This window comes from Podarcis cretensis (genome assembly GCF_951804945.1).
Source record: "Podarcis cretensis genome assembly, chromosome: Z".
Taxonomy (NCBI): Eukaryota; Metazoa; Chordata; class Lepidosauria; order Squamata; family Lacertidae; genus Podarcis; species Podarcis cretensis.
This window is the reverse complement of record NC_137184.1, coordinates 5,251,866-5,269,482: the sequence shown is the minus strand read 5'-3', so window position 1 is coordinate 5,269,482 and position 17,617 is coordinate 5,251,866. Positions and strand designations below refer to the sequence as shown.

The 17,617-nt window shown below is 46.2% G+C and overlaps 1 protein-coding gene across 2 annotated transcripts in view; it reads right to left on the bottom strand.

Annotated features, from left to right (window-relative positions):
• BRINP1 (BMP/retinoic acid inducible neural specific 1) overlaps positions 1 to 15,291 on the bottom strand; it is a 111,944-nt gene extending 96,653 nt beyond the window's left edge. The window contains exon 1 of one of the 2 annotated variants that reach the window (XM_079962057.1): positions 14,832 to 15,291. The gene's annotated coding sequence lies outside the window, so the exon portion shown is untranslated. Of the gene's footprint in view, positions 1 to 11,441; positions 11,525 to 14,831 lie in introns of those variants that run through there. The other variant, XM_079962058.1, reaches the window with a different exon arrangement.
• Positions 15,292 to 17,617: the final 2,326 nt, after the last annotated feature.

The window sequence follows — 17,617 nt, the reverse complement described above, 5'->3', positions numbered from 1 at the left end:
GGCTGCTTTCCCATAATCGAAAAAGGTTCTGATGGGGGGGGTGTGCAGCTGTGGCTGAGATGTCCCCTGAAACTCCCTGAGACAATTCAGGGAGACTTGAAACCCCCTTGGTTACCGTGGATCCCGATCCTGCCGCTGCTGAAGCAAGAAGGCTCCAAAACGGGCTGGAAGAGAATGGCGCTGGGTCTTCAAGCTCTCTGCCAGTGAGCCAGCCTCCGTATCTGCCATGGCAGGTGCAGATTCCCTTCTCAGTTTGGCTAACTGGAACTAAGTTAAAGATGTGGAGAAGATGTGGGGAACAAGCTGCTGACAAATTTGGCTGCTGGAACCAAGGTTGGTGATGAAGTTGATTCCTGCCGTAGAGAATTGGAAGAGGAGATGGGTAGCTCTCTATGGTTTTAAGGTTCCTTGTTTTTGTGGTTACCCTTAATGGAATAAATGCTTACAAAAGAGGACCCTAGAGTTTAAACTAACCTTAGCTTGATATACCTGGCTGTATTTAAGTAAAAGAGAATAAATACAGAATGAGTTATGAGGAAATTGCGTGTGCAAAGCTTGTGAAGTGAAGGAGGAGGGGAAGAGATTTATATTTTTTCTTCTTTGTGTCAAGGGATGATTACACACACCCCTCCAGAAGGAAGATATAATTTAGTTTGGAATATTGGAACTGACTGCAATAAATTTGGAATTGTGTTGGAAAGGGGTATGTGAAAAGGACACTGTGTGTGTGTTTATGTGTTGTGTTGTGTTGTGTTGTGTTGTGTTGTGTTGTGTTGTGCTGGTGGGAGGGTGGGCACACACTAAAAAGAGATATTACCCACCCTCACCCAGACTGAGGAGAAAAAAAGGAAAATGAGAAATTGGAAATAAAGACCACAGGTTTGAGTTGCTGGAGATGATTGCTTTTTCAAAAGGAAGAGAGATTTGAACTATGTTTGGAAATATAGCTGATTGCTAAACTGGCAAAGCAATGGTGGAGGGGAGGGGATCTTGCTAGTATTTTAAAGTTTTCAAGGAATAATGGTCTTCCTCCCCAATGGTCTTTGTGGGCCAGTCTCTACGATGATGTGTGTAGGGCTGTATAACGAGAGCCCTTCTTGCTTAGAGTTAATACCAGATGGCTGTCCTTGAGAAATAATCTTGCAACAGATAATAGAGTGCAAACACTGTGGAGACAACATGAATTGCAAAATATGGAACTGGATAGGAAGTGGACACTGGCTGTGAGGAGTGTAGATTGGAAAAGTGATGATGGGCAACTACTGAAAGGTGAAGGATGGAGGAGAAGACAGACACAGATGACAGCACACGCAAGAAGAAAAGAAAGAAAAATTAATATAAAATTATAAGTAATGATTTAAAGTGGATAGGCAACAGGATGTATAATCTCTTTTGTTCTTTAAGGAAATATGTTATTGTTATGTAAATATACAAGCAGGAATTGATAAATCGACAGATGATGGATAATGGGAAAAGGAAAAAAAATGTAAAAATTGTAAATCAAATATAAGGAATAAAATGTGAATTAGAAATAAATATGTAAAATCAAGCAGCTATGGGGGAAAGTTGGGAAGCATCTAGAACGAAGAGCAGGAAGTCATTTTTTGGAAAAACTGTATAAAATATAATGTAATTTGGTATTAATTTGTTAAAAATTTGCAAAACTAATAAATATTATTTGACAAAAGAAATAATAAAAGTCCCAGGGCAATATAAAAAGTAAAGAAAAATATGATAAAATGGCATAATTCAAAATAAATTTAACAGCCCTCTAAAAGATAATTAAGGTAAAGGTAAAGGGACCCCTGACCATTAGGTCCAGTTGTGACCGACTCTGGGGTTGTGGCGCTCATCTCACTTTATTGGCCGAGGGAGCCAGCGTACAGCTTCCGGGTCATGTGGCCAGCAGGACTAAGCCGCTTCTGGTGAACCAGAGCAGCACACGGAAATGTCGTTTACCTTCCTGCCGGAGCGGTACCTATTTATCTACTTGCACTTTGACGTGCTTTCGAACTGCTAGGTTGGCAGGATTTGGGACCGAGCAACGGGAGCTCACCCCGTTGCGGGGATTCTAACTGCCGACCTTCTGATCGGCAAGTCCTAGGCTCTGTGGTTTAACCCACAGCACCACCCATGTCCCAAAAGATAATTGGTGCTACTTAAATACCTGGGAAAGTAAAAAGAAACTCTTAGCCTGGTGCCAAAATGATGGCGAGGTTGCTGCCAAATGGACCTCTCTGGCAAAAGCATCTGATCAGACTAGCTTAGGGTGGTAGGGTAGTTCTCTCACACAGGGCACCAAGACGAGGAAGTACAAAACTGAGAAGGTTCATTTGGAGGGAACCAAATTTTGGGCTCACTCAGGGAGCCATGCTATGAAGGATTACCAAACTTTGCCCTGATTTGATAAATGGAGAAATGATATAGAGAAGACCCATTCTCTCCTCATCCCCCTCCAGACCTCCACCAGTGTGGTAATACGTGGGGAAGGGTTTCAGGGTTCATGCAGGGTTCCTGGAGGAAATAGTCCCTATATGTATAAGGCTTTAAAAGTCAAAAACAGCCCAGAAAGAAATGGTAGTCAGTGAACCTTATAAAGTCAGTTCCCTGAGGCAAAGGCTTTGGGACATTTCACATAGCGACCTGCGATCTCGATCCCATGTAATTTGTGGCCCGGTAGCAGCAGAAATCCAGTATGGGTACGATTTTCAGATACCCTCATATCTTAGGAACCTGTCTGTACCAACCTATCGGCGTTTATTTACCAAGGCCAGACTAAATGTATTTCCATCGGAAGTGCTAAATGGTAGACTGAGAGGTGTCCCTTATCAGAATAGGCTTTCCAGTAGCACCTTAAAGACCAACTAAGTTAGTTCTTGGTATGAGCTTTCGTGTGCATGCACACTTCTTCAGATACACGGAATGCACACGAAAGCTCATACCAAGAACTAACTTAGTTGGTCTTTAAGGTGCTACTGGAAGGAATTTTTTTTGTTTTGACTATGGCAGACCAACACGGCTACCTATCTGTAACTAGAATAGGCTTTGTTTATGTTCTCAGGACGTCGACTGCATGAAGCATATTTTACTGCATTGTGGGCAGTACGAGCAAACAAGGGACCAACTGATCAAATCCTTACTGGCAAATCTGCCGGGAAAATTTGAAGCCTCCCATATTAAATATCTTTTGGATGACAGGTCTAATGATATTACAATGGCCGTGGCAAAGTTTCTCTCGGAAGTTGAAAGAAACAAGGATCATCATGCTTGAGACAAGACAAAACAACCGCCTTGGTTCCTCCCTCTTTTGTGGTTGGCTGTCTTAACTGTATTTTGTTCTGAAATTGTTGGATGGGTCTTGGGATTGCAATAAAGATTTTATTTATTATTTGTTATAAAGTTAGTTGAGTTCATTACAGAAATAGTGGGATATAATATTATTATATTATATTAATTATTGCACTACATTATATCACTGGATAGTTTAAAAACAAACAAACCTCAAAGCAGTTTAGAAAAAAATAAAACAGTAAAATCAATAAGAATTTACAATCCTACTTTAAAACATACAAAAATTAAAATACTAAAGCAGATTAAAATTATTTCGACTTTCTGCCCCCAGCATTGCATTTAACAGCTTGCCAGTTGGCCACAGGTGGGAAGGAATTCAATACAGGCAGGTGAGGTTTGGAAGAAGGATAGATTGTTCACCCCCTTCCCTCACAGCCTATTTCACTTTCCTGTTGGCTACTTTGCTTCCTCCATGGCTGCACTGGATCACGTTGGACTGATTGATCCTTTGACTTCCTAGCCTGCTAAGAAGAGGATAGCTTGTGTTTCCCTCGCAAATGCAGAAAGATACTGCTGAGGCCACACTCTTTGTGGGGGCAGTCAAGTACCATGGTGCTTAAAAGTAGGGTTGCCATATTTTGAAGAGCAAAAAAGAGGACACACCCCATACCCTCAAACAACAACAATTATTATTTTATTATTTATACCCCACCCATCCCACTGGGTTGCCCCAGCCACTCCGGGCAGCTTCCAACATATATAAAAACATAACATTAAACATTAAAAAACTTCCCTATACAAGGCTGCCTTCAGATGTCTTCTAAAGGCATAATGGCAAAAATAAATACAATTCGATGGTCCAAGCCATATGGTGATCAAAGGAAAGGAGCTAAGCTTTTAGGGGGGAAATGGGGTGCCAGGTGCTTCAGCCATCTCCTCTACTCTTGTGCTCAACAAGTAAAAACATATTCTAGTACTAACACCTTGAACTTGGCCTGGTAGCAAATTGGCAAACACTGCAGACCTCAGAGCACAGGTGCAGACAAGACCTCACTCCCATCAGCATTCACGCTGCAGCATTCTGCACAAATTGCAGCTTCCAGATCAAGTGCATGGGAAGCCATGAATAGCTTGCCATGAAATACTATCCTCTTAGCAGGCAAGTAAATGGTTTCCCCAGCCAGCCACATTTTGTAGTTCAATTTGCACGGCTTGCAATATGGAATACAACATGATTGGAGAAATCCAAAACAATTTGCTGAAAAGGCAATACAAAAGCTGACTCTCACAATTAAGACAGGCAGCGACAGGCAACCAACAGGAGCAAGAAAACATCCATTAAATGCACAACAGGGGCAGGAAAACATCCATTAAAACAGTTTTAAGCTGGCACTGAAAAGGCAAATGAAGCTGTGCCAAACCGACATTTGTGGGGGAGGGTGCTGAGGGCTGGTCTAAGATATTTCACTGCCTGAGACGGAACAGGAAATTATATTTCCCTCCCCACTCAATCTTCGTAGTCCCCACCCAAAGGTTCATGGTAAAAGGTAAAGGTAAAGGTACCCCTGCCCGTACGGGCCAGTCTTGACAGACTCTGGGGTTGTGCGCCCATCTCACTTAAGAGGCCAGGGGCCAGCGCTGTCCGGAGACACTTCCGGGTCACGTGGCCAGCGTGACATCGCTGCTCTGGCCAGAGCCAGAGCCAGAGCCAGAGCCGCACACGGAAACGCCGTTTACCTTCCCGCTGGTAAGCGGTCCCTATTTATCTACTTGCACCCGGAGGTGCTTTCGAACTGCTAGGTTGGCAGGCGCTGGGACTGAGCAGCGGGAGCGCACCCCGCCGCAAGGATTCGAACCGCCGACCTTTCGATCGGCAAGCCCTAGGCGCTGAGGCTTTAACCCACAGTGCCACCTGCGTCCCCAAGGTTCATGGTAGGGATGGGCAAAACTTTAAATCTCTCATTTTTCCAATCTTAAATTCTGTTGCCCCCTTTCCCACATTGGTTTGCAGTAAATGAATAATAATAAAAAGCCTCATAAAAGCTGATGAGCATTTTAGTGAATTTCTCCTAATAATACACTGCTCAACGAAGCAGCTTTTCCTAATATAATGCATTTTTGCATATTATTTTCACAAATATAGGCATCTTTTTGCATTCACACTTTTACCCTCATATATGCATCCTTGTACACATTAATTGGGAGATGCGGGTGGCACTGTGGGTAAAACCTCAGTGCCTAGGACTTGCCGATCGTATGGTCGGCGGTTCGAATCCCCGCGGCGGGATGAGCTACCATCGTTCGGTCCCAGCTCCTGCCCACCTAGCAGTTCGAAAGCACTCTTAAGTGCAAGTAGATAAATAGGGACCACTTTATAGCGGGAAGGTAAACGGCGTTTCCGTGTGCTGCGCTGGTGCCGTCTTGCCAGAGCAGCTTCGTCACGCTGGCCACGTGACCTGGAAGTGTCTTCAGACGGCACCGGCTCACGGCCTCTAGAGCGAGATGAGCACGCAATCCCAGAGTTCGACACGACTGGCCCATACAGGCAGGGGTACCTTTACCTTTACCTTACACATTAATTGGCTGGAGCACAATTTGGGAAAGTGCTGCATTTCAGTCTGCATATTGCTTTGGAAAGTGCAGATTCCAGGGGGTTGCTTGAAACACAAACTGAATTGAATTTCCCATCCCTAGCGCACAGTATCTGAGACAAGTGCCTTCCCTGGGAGTAAACCACAACAATAATCAATTAAACAACTGACAGTTTGCTGTTGTTGCACACAGGGCTGGCCCTATTGTTAGAGTAAGATGACTGCCAGCATGGAGAAGTGGTTATGTCATTGGGGCCTGGGGAACAGGGGTTCAAATCTCAAGTCAGCCATGAAGCTCTCTTGGTGACTTTGGGGGCCTAGACATCATCTCTCACCCTGAATTACTTCATGGCATGGAGAGTGAGAGAGCCATGTATGCTCCCTTGAGCACCTGGGAGAAAAGGTGGAATATAAAAACAAAGATGTAAAAGCAAATAAATACAGATGTTTAGGGAGGTAGCAGTTCATGCTGTGCCTTCCACCCTCAGGACACTACCCCATCCCCAGTGTTGAAGGAAGATTCAATTGCCCAGCTTCTGTACATAGGATTGTGAGAGTGGCACCATCTTGTCTTTTTCCTCAGGCAACAAAATGTCTGGAGCAATTCCTGTTTTCAGGCAATGCCTGAATTCAGCTGCCTGAGGCAACTGCTTCATTCTGCCTAATGTAGTAGTAGCCACCAGCTCACATGATTTTAAAAGAGGGTTAGAAACATTCCAGGAGACCAAGGGTATTGATGACTACTGCCCATGGCAGCTATGCTACACTTTCACTGTCTGCAGCGACATTAGTTGCTATGAATTGCAGGTGAAGAAACTGTTGTGCTCAAGTCGTGTTTGTGGGCTTCCCATGAACATCCTGTTTGTCACTGTGATCACAGAGTGCTCCTCTACGTCAGCACCCACCTCTACGTCAGCACCCACCCTCCTCTACGTCAGCACCCACCTTAAGATACATGATGCATGCTTGGCACATTGCATTATGGAAACCAAGTGAGAAAATGCTCATAACCTCCATCCAAACATGTAAAAGGCATTATCAGAGTTCAAAGCCACATTTTAACAGGGTCCAGTGATGGGTGTGGCTGGGGAGAGTTCTGAGGGCCAGAAAGAAAGGCCTGGAGGGCCATATTGCATCCCCCTTCCAGGGCCAGAATTTTCTCACCCCTCCTTTAGCATGCCCCCCCCAGCTGCTATTTTTAGAAGAGTACAGGGAGAAGATAAATTAACTCAGTTTAGTGGAAATAACAGGTGGGGGTGGGGGTTTCATCAGCACCCTCAACCCTAACTCTTCCTCATCCTGATTTGAACATTGTATTTAATAGTGACAAAGAGGATTTGCTTTTTTTCAATTAAAAAAGAGAGAGAGAGAGAGATTAGAGGCAGGCGATTGTGACCTTTTGTGAGAGGGGAAATAAATAAATAAACAGAGATCCAGGGAAACCTACAGTTCTCCACTCTCAATTTATTTACTTTCCTCCACTTGTGCACCCAGAGGGTTTGCCTCACTTACCAGGGGAGGGAGTGGAAGGGCTCTGATAGTACCTCAAAACCCTCACACCACACCACTTTCAGGAGCCGTCTTCCCAAAGCCCAGTAAGCAAGGTGCCAGGCTTTGAGAAGGAGGCACAAGGGCTCTTGGCCAGAGCCATATCAATGCCTTCCCAAAGCTGGGTAATTAAGGTGATAGGCTTGGAGAAGGATGCTCTGGGATGCAACTGAGGTGCCAGGCTTTGGGAAGAAGGCACAGGGCTCTGAGGCAGTGGGCTTTGGGAAGGAGGAATGCTTCACTGCCAGCAGTGCCATCTTTAGGGTGGTGAAAGGAATTATTGTGAAAATAAGAAATATTTTGGGGGTAAGGAGGTGCCAGGTTGAGGCAGTGGGCTTTGGGAAGGAGACTCCAGGGTTTTGAGGTGCCAGGTTTCATTGCACAGTGCAGTCAATAGGGTGGTGAAATTTTTTGTCCTTGATTAGGGTGCCGTATTATCGAAGTTCACCCCTGCTGCCAGAGCCACCTCATTGCCTTCCCTCAGCCCATTAACTGAGGTGCTGGGATTTTGAAGTAGGTGTCAGGCTTTGTGAAATAGGTGCAAGAGCTAGGTAACTGAGGCACCACATTTTGGCAAGGAGGTGTGTGAGCTTTGAGGTGCCAGGCTCGCTGCGGACTTTGGGGTGATGCAATGAATTATTGTGAAAATAAGAAACATTTAGGGAGGGCACCAGATATTATCTTGAGGCACTGGGCTTTGGGCAGGAGCTGCAAGGGCTCTGAAGCCTGCTTCGGGAAGGAGGGCTCTGGGGCACCAGGCTTGGGGAAAGAGGCAAGAGGGCTCTGGGACACTGCCAGAGCCATTTCACTCTTCCCAGAGCAGTGTAATAGAGACACGGGGCTTTGGGAAGGAGGTTCAGGGGTTCTGGAATGGAAATGAGGCTCTGAGTTTTGCGAAGGAGGCGGTAGGGCTTTGGGGTGCCAGGCTTTGCAGCTGACAGCGTGTCTTTAGGGCAGAGCAAGTAATTATTGTGAAAATAAGAAATATTGGGAGGGAGGCACAAGAGCCGGATAACTGAGGTGCTAGGCTTCAGAAATGCGGCACAGCAGCTTTGAGGTGCTGGACATCATTGCCAAAAGCCTAATCTTTAGGAGATTATTTTTATCCTCAACCAGGGTACCATATTGCCGAAGTCTGTATCTGCTGCTGGAGCCACCTCACTGGTTCCTAAAGCCTAGTAACTGAGGCACTGTCCTTTGGGAAGGAGACACAAGGGCTCTAGGACATGCCACACTTTCAGAAGGAAGGGGGAGGGTTCCAAGGTGCAGGGTTTGGGGAAGGAGGCAGGAGGCAGGAGGATTCTGGGATGTTGCCAGAGCCCTATTACTGCCTTCCCATAACTTGATGCCTGAGGTGCTAGGCTTTGGGGAGTAATTGAGAGTGCTTTGGGACACTTTCAGGGCCATCTTGGCTGTGGATCACTATAGACAGCACTGTATTTATGGTGGAGGGTGGGCACAAGGGCCGGGTAAATGTGACAGGCACTGTGAACAAGGCACAAGAGCTCTCTCACTGCCTTCCCAAACCCTTTGGGAAGGAGGGCCTGGCATATGGGAAGAAGACACAAGGGCTATGGGACACTGCTGGAACCCCCATACCTTCCCAAGCCTGGCACCTCAGTTAGGCAGTTTTGGGGAGGAACAAGCTTCACACAGACCATCAGTAAGTCTATACTACCACACAAATGAAGCTTCCTCTTCTTTTTTTAAAAAAAGTCCTTGTTCACACAATGTCTAGTTTGCTTATGGAATTCACTGCTACAAGATGTGGTTTCAGCTGCAAACTTAGACTTCATTAAAAGGGGGAGTCTTGGGCAAATCCATGGAGGATAAGGTCTACTGAAGGCTATCCCTCTGAAGGCTAAGTGGAACCTTCAGCTTCAGAAGCAGTCTACCTCAAAACATCTGCTACTGCAGGAAAAACGGAGGAAGTGGTTTCCCCCACATGCCCTGCCTGTTAGTTTTTAATTCTTCCTGAAGGCATCTAATTGGCTGGTGTGGGGAACAGAGTGCTGGACTAGTTGGACCATTGATTTGATACAACAAGGTTATGGTTAGTAAAAGTGGTTAGGTAAGGTTGCCAAAGTGAAAATCTGGGCATAAAAGTTATTGAGCTTTTTGGGGGAGAGGGGACAAAATTGTTGGGCTTTTCTTTGGGAATCCTAAAGAAAATATATGGCAACCCTAGTTTATGCAAGTGTGCTTTAGCCATTACCAGTCTCTCTTCTCCCTCCCTCCCTCTCTCTCTCTGTGTGTGTGTGTGTGTTCGGCAGATCTAAACCAAATAGGAATTTAAATTGCTCTGGTATACAGCTGGCATCCGCAAATCTATAGGCGGGCCCCAGAAATGGTGTCAGAGCTCCCCCTTCTGGGAGACACAGTGTCTTCATGGGATGAGTTTTTCTAGAGACAAGGAGAACAGACAAGGGTGATTTGATTGTGTTGCCTGAAAGGTGCTTAAATATACCTGCATTTCATCAAAGGTTCCCATGTATAAAACCACATGTTTGAAACATGTTCATGCCCTTCCCCTGACAACCTTAACATATCAAGACTCAAATGTTATTTTATTTGTCGTTTCTGCATCCTCTCTCTTCTTCCAATTTACCACCTTTCTCCATCCTTGTCTCCGCTTTACCAAGACATTTTAAGATTATTCTGTCATCCCCTGATATTTCCCTCCCACTACACAAACAACCCCTCTTGCTTTGCATCGTGACATACCTAAACAACCCACACTGAGTCTGACAGCAGAACAGATTTTGAGATACATGTTAAAAAGCGACATTCAGGCATGAGTCTCCCACACACACGCACTCACTCTCTCTATCACACACATAACACACTATTTCACAGGCAGAGATGGTTCCCTAATTCAGCTTAATTATTATGACAGTTTTCCCACCTTCCCAGCTCACCCCCTAATGTTAATCCTAAACACCTGCAAATGTGCTTATCAAAAAAAGAGAGAGAACCTGACTTTGTATTAGCTGATGCCACAAATATTTCCAAGTTCTTAAATATGGAGTTGTTGGGGAAGGAAGGGGGTAGGATATACAGTGGGACCCCAGGGGCAGGGGAGTCAAAGCAAAGGCCATTCTCAGCAGTCCTCTCTTGGGGGACCAGCTTTTTCTCCCTGCAGGAATCACTGCAAAATAAGACATTTCATCAGGGCAGTTGTCTGGCCCTATTAAATGCTGCCTTAAAGGGATTATACAGTCTCTTAACTAGGCCCTGGAAAGAGAAGTGGGATAAACTTGGGAGCATTTTAATTTAGTACAATTGTCTTGCTGCCAATGAGGGTTGAGCTATGCAAGCAAGGAAGTGTTGGTTCTGATATCGCTAGGGAGATTCGGGCATTTTCCGGGGAATGTGCATCATCCATATTGCAAACCCATCCATGGTGCCACTCGTACACACCATCCCCTTATATCCCCCACTGGTTCCCTTCTATAAGCAGTAGTATCAACACCCACAAATGCACATGCTCAATGTTCACCCACCATTGTTGCCTTTACTCCCAGATGTTGCCCTAGAAAAAAAAGCATTGCCTTTTTTTCATACCCCAAACACATGAACATGAATGCATTAGAACTGATCTTCTCGCACAACCTCCATCACCCTCACAGATGCACTCACATTGCAGCCTCTTACTCACACACATGTTCTCACAGCAATAGCCCTCCTTCAACCCCCCCCCCCGCCCCCTTCATGCAGATGCCTCAATACCTCTGGACAGGCATCCTACCCTATTTCTGGAACCAGTTAAAATGAAGGTACAATCCCATGTGTCTCGTGAGCATGGAGCACACTGGCTGACAGCCATGCTCTGTTGCACACATTTTCAAAAGTGCAAACACAGCTGTCTCACAGGCTTCCTCACACACTCCAACACTCACTTGCTAGGCTCACAGGACCATACACAAGATCCTTTCTCGTCCACCACCCTTACAACACTCCCTCAGTGATTTTCCAAGGTTACATATCCCAATCCTGTGTATCCCAGCTTACCCAAGAGATAAGCACCCTTCTCTCTTTTGCAGGATCCTGTTTTCTTGCCTTTTTTTTTTCAAAATGAAGGAACTGCAGAGTCCTGAGGACATGAAAAGTGCAGTAAAAGGAAGATGAGGGAAAATGTGTGCAAAGCATTTTCTGCTGAGTGATTAAGGAGCTCTAGTGATGGATAACCCCCCACCCCACCCCCATCAATGGCTGGAGGAAAACATGGACAGTGCATCCTGCTAGTAGTAAGGGATGCGAGAGGTGAAAGCATATCTATTCATTTCTTAAGATTTGATCTGTACAGACAAGAGGGGCAGAGCTTGCCACAAAGTCCCTGGCAATGATGTCTGTGTATGTGGATGAATGACTGTGCATATCAGTTCAGGGCTGAGAGTAAGGGATACCCAATCAGGAGAGGGAGAATGTCACACCCTCCCAAAGAATTGTGTGTATGTGTCTGCTGCATGTGTTCTTGTTTGCATGCGTGGTGTGGGGGGAAGCGAAGACAGATCTCTCTTGTTTGGCCATTGTTATTTGTATGTGCAACAACACAGTGTGGAAGTTTTGGGTGTGCAAGAGATGAGAAGGGGAACCTGCGTGCGACTGAGTGCAGAATGAAGCATGCAAGTTGTGTGCAACTGGGGCTGTCTGTGCAAGGAAGGAAACTGGGTGGGGATACATGCCATGCTTTTTTTTTCTTTTTAAAAAAACACGTTTAGGGATACTCTCATTTTCACTCAAGAAAATCACCATTTTATAGTTCAAATTGGTGAAAATAAATACAGTAAATGGACAAAAGTACAAAGATTCAAAAAATGTTTAGGGGTATGTGTACCCCTGCATCCCCACAGGAAAGAAGCACTGGATACATGTGCATCCATAAAAAAAAATGTATTTTATGAGAGAGGAGAGAAGAGGAGAGCTTTCTTTGGACAATTTATGGAAATGGAAGGGGGACATGGTGAAACTTTGTGTGCAAGCAACCATAATGCAAAGTAATAAAGTCTGTGTAGCTCTCTCTCTGTGTATGTGTGTGTGTGCACACATGCACATTTGAAATACAGAGAGAAGCTGTCTGCAATACCTTAGCATGCTTGTGAATAGCAGGCAACATCTACGTGACCAGGTGGCATGTGTATCTGTGTGCATATAAAAGAAAAGGTGTTGATGGCAAAGTGTGTGTACGTAATACAAACGTGTGTGTGTGTGTGTGTGTGTGTGTGCCCATGCATGCCAGAATAGGCCACCAGTGGTGTGTGCCTGTGCAAGTCAGAGAGAGACACCAGCTATGCGTTATGAAAGGGAGACAAGCACCAATTCATGCGTTGTGTGAGACAAAAAGAAGACGACCTCTGTGAATAAATGTACTGCCTCGTGTGTGTGTGTGTGTGTGTGTGCGTGTGTACGTGCGTGCGTGTGCACACACACACACACTCATTAGTATCAGTCCATGTATGTGTTCATGTGTATAAAAGATAGTCCTGTGAGAGAGAGGGAAGCAGGCATGGTAAATTGGTGTATAGGACCATCAGCAGTGGGAAGGATGCTTGAATCTACCCAGAAATAGCTCTCACTCCCTCCAGAGTTCTTGCTAATCTCTTCTTCCTTTGCACCATCAGCCTACCTCTCTGTAACTCTTCTCAGACCAGCTTAACTCCTATTAAGAAAAGATTTCTCTCCTCTGGGTGGGACACGCTCCATCCCCCATCCTTTCCCCTACAGCTGTTATTTGGGGGTAGCGAATCTTTATACTGGAGTGGTTTGTCAATAGCCTTCTCATTATACTATGGCTTATGCATCAGAAGTAGCACTGAGCCTCTGTCCACAGAGAGAGAGAGAGAGAGAGAGAGAGAGAGAGGTGTGTGTGTGTGTGTGTGTGTGTGTGTGTGTGTATACATACTTCACCGCACCACCACTACCACGATGGACCACCTTCCCATTAAACCCCTGAATATATATTCTATGACCCTCCAGAGAATGGAGGAATGGCACAGTCTCCATCCATGCTGCATAAATTATTTAAAAGGCTGGCAAAGCTGAAGTTTAGCTTTCAGCTTGCTTCCACTTCCTAAGGTGCCCCCTCCCATCCTGGAGTGCTCCCCTTAGAGACTCCTTTCCCATGCATGCATGGCACCCTGCTGTTCCAATGGATAGATAAATAGATAAGAAGAGACCCACTGAATCAGACCCCAACATCCAGCTAGTCCAGCATCCTGCTTCCCACCGTGAACAGCTAGACAGACAGACCACTCTCCCCACATCTAATTTTAACACAATTCCTACCTAGTCTCCCCACATACCAGTGGGGCAGGGTGAGGAAGTAACCCCCCCCCCCCAGTCTGGAATTCAAAGCTTGGATTGTCACTCTGCAAACCAAACACAGCAGTCTATTAAGCAAAGAGGACATTGTCTCCTTGGGGACTCCCCCCCCCTCCAGGACTCTATTAGACTCTGTCCTGATCAATATATCTTGGCATAGACATCACGGGGGGATGGCGGCTGGACTGCGGTGGGGGCGCCGAGATTTTGCAAGCCCTCTCTTTCCATGCAGTTTGGTGAGATGCTACTTCAGCCTGAGCATAATGTGTGATTGCACTGCATGAAGCAGCTGTACGTGTACACACACACACACACACACACACACACGTCCACCAAACACGCATACTAGCCTTTCCCTCCTTGCCGGGAAGTTTCCTTCAAAAATTATGACCCGAGATCATGACAAATCATGACAGCCCAGCAGAAATAATTCTACAAGGGTGTGTGTAGAGGCTGAAAGAGTTTTACACTTATACACACGGACACACGGACACACGACAGATCTCGTCTGGGAATTGCACTACATACAGCCTGTGAGCGATTAGGCACCTGAACACACACGTACAGGTCTTGTCTATGTTGTGTTGTGTTGCGGTCCGGCACACGCAAGCCCAGAGTTTCTGCGCGATTTTGTACATCCAGTACATCCACCATTTAACCCTTTGCTTACTAAGTAGGGGGATACGAAACTGCAAAGCGAAGTGTATGGGAACTGAATCCCTCAGATTTTGGCTGAGTGAATAAGGAAAGATGAAATCCGGAGAAAGATTGGAGCGATGGAAGGATATATTTTTTTTTTGGCGGGGTGGGGGGGGAGGCAGCGCTGTTAAGGAGTGTGAGAGAGAATTCGGAAGAGAAGTCTGCCAGCCATAGAAGAAGAGCGCTGCTGCTGGATCAGACCATTTTAGTCCGGTTTCCCACAGTGACTACCAAGATAGAGAGGCTAGATAACGAGGAATGCCTACGGGAGTTCTAGAGGGCGGCCCCACGAGAACAAGCTGGCCGATGTTGCGGCTGTCTGTGTGGCTGTCTGGCTGAGCAGAGTCAAAATAATAATAGTAAAATGCCTTTTTCCCTTACCGGATGTTAGTGCCCCTCTCTAGCGGAGATCTGGTTTCTCATTCGGCTCGGCAGGAACTTGTGGTGCGAGCCCTTCTGGATCCAGAGCGCATAGTGGGCGATTCTCCGCTGATGCTGCAGGCGTAGGAAGACTGGGGCTTTAGCAGTCCTTTTCATGCTCAGACAGAGAATCCCTCTCCTCGCCCCGGATCCCAGGCATTAAAAGGCAGAGATGCAAAAAGGAAGAGGTGTGGGGAATAGATGAAAAAGAAAATCCGGATGTTATTCCTTCCCTCTCTCCCCCACCTTCTTTTACCTATCCTTCTCCAGTCCTCTTTCCTTGTGTTCTTTCTGTATGATTATTATTATCCTTAATCCCCTCCCTGCCTTCCTCTGATGGATCAGTTTGCAGCCACCGGGGGCGAAACGAAGGCGCAAAAAGCAGCACAGAGAGAGAAGGTGGGAGGGAGGGAGGGAGGCGACCGAAATGAGCAAAGGCTGGAGGAAAAGGCGGGGCCTCGGTGCCGTCAGGGGCGGAGCTCTCGGCCCGGCTGAAGAAAATGAATGGGTAGAGGGAGGGAGGAGGGCGGGGCCGAGAGCCTGGAAGGGGGCTGGTCCTAAGAAGTCTCTCACTCCCTCTATCATTGGGACGTGGGAGCGGGGGCTGCGTTTTGAAACAGGGATGTCGGGGAGGGCATAAAAAGAAGACAGGGGTGCTGGCCTGTGAGATATAGGGGGACCCACCCCTTGAGATGTGGCATGGGGTGGGGGGGAGGAGAGAGGTGTGCGCTTTTGAGGAGGAAGGGGAGGTTTAGAGCCTACTGAGGAGTGGGCTTCAAGAGTCGCTGGTGTGTCCGTGGACACGAATCGTTGGATTAGATTTGGGCGGGCGAAGGCGAAGCGACTAATTAGAGAAACCTGCTGGATATAGTAAGCATCACAGGAAATTGAGTGGGGGGGTCATCTGTTTCTCTCTCTTCGTTTTCCATTGTGTTTCTATAGTTCCCATTTCTATGCAGTTTGGCTTTCTGTTCTATTCCCTCTCTCTCGCTCCTCTCAGCTTGTCTGCCTCTTGCCCCCGTTTCATTCCCTATCTTTGTCTTACTAGGTCCTCTTTCTCCCTCCCTTTGTGTACAGTCTTTGTCTCCCTCCCCTAAAGTCCAACCACCCTGTTCTCTGCTCATAAATTCCCTCCAACAAGCCATCCATCCAGATATCTCTCTCTCTCTCTCTCTCTCTCTCTCTCACACACACACACACACACACACACGTCCTAGCTATCTCCAAGCAGCCTGATCATCCACTGGGTTCTCTTCCTATCAGCCTCTGTGAGGATTCTTCTACCTCCCTTGTTGCAGCCTTCTTTAAGGAGAAGGGCCATATCTCAGTGGAATGGCATCTGCTTTGCATGCAGAAGGTCCCAAGTTCACTCCCTGGCATCTGCAGTTAGGGCTGGGAAAGACTGTGCCTGAAACCCCCAGAGAGAACATAAGAAAAGCCTGCTGGATTGAGCCAATGGCCCATCTAGTTCACTCCCTGGCATCTGCAGTTAGGGCTGGGAAAGACTGTGCCTGAAACCCCCAGAGAGAACATAAGAAAAGCCTGCTGGATTGAGCCAATGGCCCATCTAGTCCAGCACCCTGTTCTCACCATGGCCAACCAAATGACCATGAGAAGCCCATGAGCAGAAGCTGAGCACAACAGCACTCTTTCCTCCTGTGGTTTCATAGCCATCAGGTTTAGTAGCCATTGAAAGCTGCTGCCAGTCATTGTCGGCTGGGTGGTTCAATTAGACAACTAGGTATAAGTCAGCTTTCTGTGTTCCTTTGTTCCTTCAGGGATGACACTTTCCTCACTGAGGCTCTGTTTGACTCAGGAAGGGAGATGTGAAGTGTTATGTTTTCTGCATGATCTTCCTCAGCTATGATGGGGGAGGTTAGTTAAAGGCATATACAATGGCAGAAAAGGAAATGTGAGTGACTGATTGAGAATAAAAATAATTGAGCTGGAGCTGGCCCTGCAAGGCTATCAACCTTCTGCACAATGAAGGAAGCCCAGGGCAAGAGCCTCACCATACAAGTGGCTGCCTAGCTCCAGTGACAGAGAGCCCACAATTTCTCTAGGTGCTTGGTTCCCGTGTTGAAATGCCTTAACCACCAAAAAGCATTTATTTATTTTACTGCCAAGTAACCTTATAAATAGGGTTATCTGGTTGAAACAAAAGTGGGGGTTGGAAAACATAAAACTAGACAAGACAAGCACATATAATTATAGTACAGCAGTAAAAGGTATCAAAGTAACAGAAACACAACCAAATCTACCTAGTTACAATTTAAGTTCATTAGCAGGATTTCTGTCACAGGCTCACTAGGTGGCTTTAAGCCAACCACTCTTTTTCAGTCTCAGTTTTCCCATCTGCAATATGGAGGGCTAATAATACTGACTTGCCTTAGAGATTTGTTCATTACAACTAGACAAATGAACATGAAGCAGTGTCATTACCTAGAATATGTCCTCCTTCTGCTCCTTCTGGAATCAGGATGTTCCATTTCTGGAAGCAGACAAAATGCCAGGGAAGGGTAGGGTGGAGGTGTGGTCGGGTTTATTTATATAAACGACCCCTGAAAGGGCCATGTAGGAGTTGTGATTAAGAATATAAAACAGGCCCTGCTGGATTGAACCAAAGGCCTACTCACCATTCTGTTTCCTACAGTGGCTAGCAAGATGCCTCTTGGAAGACCACAAACAGAACATGAGCACAACAGTATTCTCCCACTGTTGTTCCTCATCAACTAGTATTCAGAAGC